This window comes from Octopus sinensis, linkage group LG6 (genome assembly GCF_006345805.1).
Source record: "Octopus sinensis linkage group LG6, ASM634580v1, whole genome shotgun sequence".
Classification (NCBI taxonomy): domain Eukaryota; kingdom Metazoa; phylum Mollusca; class Cephalopoda; order Octopoda; family Octopodidae; genus Octopus; species Octopus sinensis.
The window spans coordinates 27,010,263-27,018,053 of NC_043002.1; positions in this window are offsets into that span (position 1 = coordinate 27,010,263).

Consider the following 7,791-nt stretch of genomic DNA (forward strand, 5'->3'; position numbering starts at 1 on the left):
TGTTTAAAATCTAGTTTTATAAAAACTTTTAAAATTTCTAATTTGTTCTTCACACATACACTTGTTTAGATTCCGCTACTTAAAATTTTAGAGAAAAATACCTGTTTCTTGCAATACATAGCAATACATGAATCTAACTAAATACATACGACTAAATCAAAATTTTCTCAGGAGCCCTTAAAAAATATTTGTTGATATCCAATTTTAATATTTTGTTGAATGGACCCGCTACCTTCCCCCACTAAAAATATAGACCCCCTGGGGCCATACATAACCCGGTTGAGAACCACTATTTTAATCTATCTAATTAGGAGAGTTGTTGAAGCGTCGAACACAATACTTAGCGGACTGCTTTCTCTATCTCACCTTTCTGCGTGCAGTTTCTCCAGTTTATCTCTTTGGCGTCGATACATAAAAAGCTATTGTTAGTACTTAGGTACACTAATATTTTTTTCTGTCTATATTTCTCTCTTTGAGTACTTAGGAGGGGCGTTCAATAAGTAATGCCCCTGACCCACTTCCTATAGCAGTAGAGCAACGGAACTTGGCACAGTTATTAGTCTTTTTCTACATAGGAACCACCCAGAGTTACGCATTTCTACCATCGTTTGATGCAGCTCTGGAGACCGTTTTTGTAGAAGCCCTTAGCTTGATCCTCCAACCTGAACTTGACTTCAGAAATCAAGGCTGCATCATCTGGGAAACGCTTTCCTTTCAAAAACAACTTCATGACTGGGAAGAGGTGCAAATCAGAGCGTGCAATGTCAGGAAAGTAGAGGGGATGGGGGGGAGGAGTTCATAGCTGCACGCCTGTGCTTCTGATCTGGTGACAAGCGAGTTGTGGACCGGAGCGTTGTCCTGCAGGAGGAGGATGCCTTTGCTGATCTTGCCCCGCCTCTTGATTTTGATAACTTCTCTAAATTTCCTCAAAAGTGAAGCTCCTGTAATTGTGGTACTCTTTGCCAGGAAATCTGTCATCACTACTCCGTCTTGGTCCCAGAAGACTGAGCATGACCTTGCCAGCGGAGGGCTGCACCCTTGCCTTCTTTGGAGGGGGTGAGTCACGGTGCTTCCACTGCATTGACTGGGCTTTGGTCTCTGGATCATCGTGATGGACCCAGGTTTCATCCTGTGTAATCAGTCTTTTGAAAAATTTTGACTCATCTTCTTGGCACATCTCCAAATTCATCCTCGAGCACTCGACTCGTTCTTGCTTCTGGAAAGGCGTGAGCAACCTGGAAATGCATCTGGCAGACACCTTTTGCATATGCAAATGGTCATGAATGATAGTTTCCACAGACCCGGTACTAATCTTGACCTCATGGGCTATTTGGCGAATAATTATGCGGCGATCTTCCAAAATGGCAGCCTCAACTTGACGGACAGATGCCTCATCAATGGCAGAAGGGGGCGACCAGATCTGGGAGCTGTTTCCACAGAGTTCCGACCATGTTTGAATTCGCGATGCCAGCGTTTTACAAGGTCATATGATGGGGCATCATCACCATAAGTTACTTTCATTTCATCAAAAGTCTCCCGTGGTGTGCGTCCTTTCAAATACAAAAACCGGATCACTGCTCGACACTCAACAGGCTCCATTTCACACTTGACTCAGTTCAAACACCTGTCAATCAGAAACCACAATTAGTTCAGAGCTGTAATTTGTAACTGATTCTATAGAGATATAGATGATTGCATATGCAAACTTTCAGCTAGATCAAACAACTGCAAATGGGTCAGAGGCATTACTTATTGAACGTCCCTCGTAGCTGTGTTCCGAACTGGAGAGAGCTGATCTCTAGAATGCTAAATGCGTATTTTTAATTCTGTCAGGAATTTAGGCTTCAAGAACAAAAGGGGAGGGTTGCAATACCGCTCAGGGTGGTGTTTAGTATAGTTATACTCTTTACAGTGTATAGTAATGTTACAAAATTTACTGTCTTCTTTTAAATTAGACGCGGTATTCTAATATCACAGTTGATATTATAAATACTTTTTTCAGTCTTCTTTATTGTATATAGAAACGGAACTCGGTACGTTGCGGGTATAAGACAACCAAAAACTGCAATATGAAAATGCTTCGACAAAATAACCATACGTTATCGTCCGTCACGTATGTTAAGAAGGTAGAATGGTGCAGTAAAAAATATCGTATTCCGCTCTCCACTCAATAATAAGTTTGCAAATTGTTCTGAGAGATGTAGGGTGCAAGCCCAAAGAAGCATGTGCCGCGATCTCGGAGTGAGTCCCGGAGGAAACATCCTTTACAAGTATAAATTGAAACTAGTAGCAGAGACCAAACGCTACTTGTGAGATGTAGTCATTATCTCCTCCACAAGGCCCCGTACCACTCTCCAACTAACCATGTCAGCTACACCGGCAGGGGGACACTCACAAGCACTCGAATATCGGATTTTATTGAGTGCATCCTATCCATGTGTGTGTGAGAGAGAGAGAGAGAAAGAGAGAGATAGAGAGAGTAAGAGAGAGAAAGAGAGAATGTCTATATTATCAGTCTGCGAGAACTCGGAAAACAGTTGATAGTCAGTAGTTTGCAATCGGAGGTACTTAGTTAAAAAAAAAACTGTTAATTTCGGCGGTGAATAGAAAGCCTCATTGGTATATTGGTTATCATGCTCTATGTTTGGAATGCACGTGGTATTGGAACATCACGCTGGCGATGTTAGAACATTTTCCCCTTATCCGATATTAATTATAAATATATTCTTCAGAAAGAAAGTGAATAACAGATTCGGTAAGTCGCTGGAAAACGTTATCTTTATGTACTCAGTAAAACAAGCAATAGTTTTGTACATGCTTACATTTTAAGTATTGTTTATATTCGCATATACAGACATATATATGTCTGTGTTTACATATGTATGTATATGTTTGTGTATGTATATATATACATGTTATACATATGTAACATCGTACAGGAGTGGCTGTGTCATAAGTAGCTTCCTTACCAGCCACATGGTTCCGGGTTCAAACCCACTGCGTGGCACCTTAGGCAAGTGTTTTCTACTGTAGCCTCGAGCCGACCAAAGCCTTGTGAGTTGATTTATTAAACGGAAACTGAAGGAAACCCGTCCTTATGTGTATGTCTGTGCTTGTCGCCCCACCCCCCGCCATTGTTTGGCAACCGACGCTGATGCGTTTACGTCCCTGTAACTTAGCGGTTCTGCAATAGAGACGATAGAATGAGTACTAGGCTTACAAAAAGTAAATCCTGGGATCGATTTGTTCGACTAAAGGCGCAGTCAAATGACAAACAAATAAAAGAATAAAAGAATATATTATATATGTGCAACCTGTATATATATACTTACATAAATATGTTATAAATGTTATGCATGTTCAAAAATAACATACGTATGTGTTTGTGTGAGCGTGTGTCGTTTGGTGGTTACCGGGTGCATGTTTTTTTCATACACTGTATAGCAAACGAACAATACTTATAGTTTGTGCATCATTCCCCCCTTTAACACATGTGTAGGGGTTCCTACTTTGGGTGATTTTTTTCTGATATATTTCTTACACCACTTTACACCACCTAGCTATTTCTTTCTGACGTGCATTCGCTACTATCCAAACTCTTCTCTCATTTTATAATTATCTAATATGGCGCAGGAGTGGCTATGTTGTAAGTAGCTTGGTTACTTCCGGTTACCCAGAATGCAACTCTAGTTGGTCTGGACTGTTACAGTGAGAAGATGTGAGTTTCGGCTCAGTGAATAGAAAAAAAGAACAAAGAGAAAAATTGTCAATTATGGCTCGCTATAGCGAGCAAAATACTAGGTTCTCATCACCGTAACGGTGAATTGAGAATTTTTGTTTGAAAATTCTTTTTGTAAATTCTAGTGGGCTTATCTCGCCAGAAAAATAAGAATAAGCCATTTGGATTACCTTTTTGGAGTATTATACAAAGGATTCCCTGTCTGTGCTATTTGTGAGGTTTTTCTTTTACTTTTCCCTCCTATTTTTTCTTTCTTTCTAAATTTTGGTTCATTCTTTTCATTACTTTAATTTCAGTTTCCTCCCCTCCTCTTTTATTTTGTTTTATTTTTATTCGGTTTAATTTTTTGGCAGACTGTCTTTTGAACTACTTTTGACATGGCAGAGAAGGAACTTAAAAAGAAAAACTCTGTGTTAGAGTGGGAAATTAACCCGCCTAAGCAGTGGTTAAAAGATATGGAGGAGAAGACAATGGTACTTAGAACTTATTCTAAAGTTCTTAATTCCATCACCGTCTTCCCAAAACAAGTCATAAAAAATGAACTTAAAGAATATTTGTCCTCTCTAAAATATATATCACGTGGTGTCAAACATGCAACCGTATGGTTGCTGTTTGACAACGGGGAAAAGGCTCGCCAGTTTGCGAGTCAGCCTTTAGAAGGCAAGGAAATTCTGTTCCTTCCGTCATATTGTGGAACGAAATTAATACACGCGAGCCTGGGTATGTTGGTTAACCCCAGGCACCGAAGCGGATTGGATTGAAGATAACATCCGATGGGGCCTGGGGGATGGCAGGCCCAGGCTCCTAAATGTAAGGGCATTGCCGGCGGTCGTTTGGGAAGGGTCAAAAGCGATTTTGACCCTGTGGACCACATCGGCCGCAACAGATCTGGTTTTTCCAGATTTCTTGAAAATGGCTGGCTGCAGGTATCCGGTGATATATAAGGGACGTTCCCCCAAGTGTCACTCATGCCTGCAGCCAGGCCACATTAAAAGGAACTGCTCCCAGGACCATGGTAAGGTCCTGGAACAGTCACTAGATGCCACCTCCCCTACCCGGTCAAAGGGAGAGGTGGATGTGGTCGAAGAGGCTTCAACCTCCCCAACTCAAAAAGGATTAAAAAGGAAGAAGGCAGGCAACAATAGTTGCCCGCCGAAGGAACCTAAGGCTTCGGGAGGCGGGGGAGAGTCTCCGGACAAAGCGGAAGAGCTCCACTCTCCCGAAGTCAGGAAGAAAAGAAAAAAAGAAGGAAGAACGGGTCATCTCAGCGGGGAGATGATGTGCCGTCTGCATGTCCTGAAGTTGTGCCACCCGCGGTGGAAGAAACCATCCCCACCCTTAAAGATGATCAATTAATTATATTTTTCTATAAGGGCAGGGAGGTGCAAAAAATAGTAGAAGAATATAAAGAGACAGTAGATATGCTCTTCACACGGGATCCCGAATGGCCTCCGCAGATAGCTGTGGAGGTCATAAGGTTTCCCTTGTGGGCAACGCTTAAAGGATTTGGGGAGGAGTGTCGCATATGGCCGAGTGGCCCTTACACGACTTACATGTCCTGCATGAGTGAGGCATGGGAAATGGCGGGATATAGGAACTCAAGCAGCATTGAAGATAATGATGAATATATCGATGGAGATATCGAAGAGTAGGAGGTGAAAGACCCTCGTTATAGGGTTTGAAACCTCAACTTATTGTATTATTTGTAGTGGTTTATAACCTCAATTGTGTGTTTTAAAAAAAAACATGTTAGGTAAGAGGTTTTAGTGCCTCTTTCTTGTAAGAGGTTTGAAACCACATATTGATTTTTAAAAAAAGAAAATATATTTTCGAGAAAAATCCAATCGGCGGGTGTTGGGTTTCGTCTCTCATTCATTCATTCTATTTCATTTTCATTCATCAATGTGTTTGTCCAGCCCGCAAAGCTACACACTCTTTATACTGTCTATGATGACAAATTTTATGAAATAAAGTAGATTCCTTACCAGCCACATTTTTCCGGGTTCAGACCCACTGCGTGTACATTTGTTCGTGTACGTGTACATTTACATATGTGTGTCAATCTCTTAACTGTTAAAATGTACCCTTTTGTAATTCTCTAATTTTTACGTGGCTTTTTCGCATTACAACGGACCCAGGACCCATTGCACATTTACACATCATTACTCTTTCCTCATCTGTAGTTCTCTCCTTTCTTACTTTACACTTCTCTAGCGCTCTTCCTTTATCAACAACTCCAATTAATTTATTTACATTATTCTCATTTGCATTTGTAATGTCGCACACCGGATAATTCTACTCTAAGTATTCTTTCTCTTTAAGAAGGACTATGTCCAAACTTTTAGCATAATTTGATTATTCTAAATATTCCTTTCGCCTACGTATTCACACAGTTTTAAGCAGTATTTAAAGCATACATTTACAAACATACAAACAATTATCCACATGTAAATATTCTGTCTTGTTACACCTCTCTCATCATAGCTATCCATGTTCACATTGGAAATGGGTTGCAAGTATCAAGAAAAAGAAACGAAAAGAAAGAAATAGGGCTTTGTAATTTAGAAATAGTTTTAATTAATGGAAAATAAAATGATCAAGTCCATATGGATTCGATTGTTATTTCTCCATATCCTTTGTTGCTCTGTGTTTCAGAAAATGTCATACGACGCTTAAATGATAAATGCAGGCTTTTAAAAAATGCGGTGTTGAAGTGCATATCTTTAATATTGGGAGTAATTTATTGAGGTGTTTTGTTTTGGCATCTAGCTACTTGTGTGAAAAGTGAAGTGATAACCTAAACTATTGATGTTTTTCCTTATTTTATTTTATTTTTAAGCACATAATATTTCCATGTTTTAGAGAACTTCTGTACTTTGCATTCATATACGCAAAGGTTTACATAGGGGATCAAGCGGATGTTTAACTTCCATTGTTGCTTCGTAAGTCATTTGAGATCGCTAATATACAGGTTAGGAGTGAAAGCTGTAGAAGTGATACATTGAAAGACGTCCATACTGTGACAATCCCGTTTTTACTGTATCTGGTTTATATCGAATCTTAAACTTCTTTTCTAAGACAGTAAGTTTTCGTTTGACATATATAACTGATAATTCTAACAACTCGTGCTACCATTTAGAAGCACCTCGTACATCGATAGAGTGACAGATGCCCTGAAGGTAGCACGAGTCGGACAGAAAGAGAAGCTTTTTCTCTGCACTCTCTAAACTGGTTGTTTAAAACCATGTCAGTTCTCATAAAACAGAACTCTGAAGAAAAGTGTTCAAGATATTATCACCGCGTTTATATATATATATATATATATATATATATATATATATATATATATAATCATTATCGATAATATTATCCGAAAAAAGACAGCAAGTAAGCAGAATCGTTAGCACATCGGACATAATGCTTAGTGGCATTTTTGTCCGATTTTACGTCTGAATTCCGATTCCGCCGAGATCGACTTTGTGTTTCATTGTCATGGGGCCGATGTAATCAACTATCCAACTCTGCCTAAAATTGCTGGCCTTGTGCCAGAACTTAAAACCACTGTTATTATTAATTAGTAATGATGTTATTTTTGGTGACTGCATGTCTCCTGAATCATCAAGATCGCTCTTAGGACTCTTGCAGATTACAGCGTTGTACTACTTCTCAGTTCGACAACGCGTGTCTAAATTTCCGCGGCCTGTTTGTAACATGCATATTTACTATATAAGAACTCTCTCCTTGGCTGGTAGTCAGTAAAAGCTTGCATTTTGTATCAACTACACCAATTGTCTATGGAGGAATTGTCACCTTCGTCTTCCATAACCTCTTCATCTCTCTCTTTGGTTAGGTCCTGTTATTTCTTCATTTTTAACTGTTAATTTCATATCCATTCTCATAGCATTTCAGGTGTATGATCTTAGTTTGTTTTCCAAAGACAATGATATCTGGTCTCTTTATTTTAACTGAGTGTCCTGACATAAACTAGCAAGAAATCTTTCATGTTTTATTCGTTTGTCTTCTATTGTGCTTTTCTTTAATTTAATGATTTG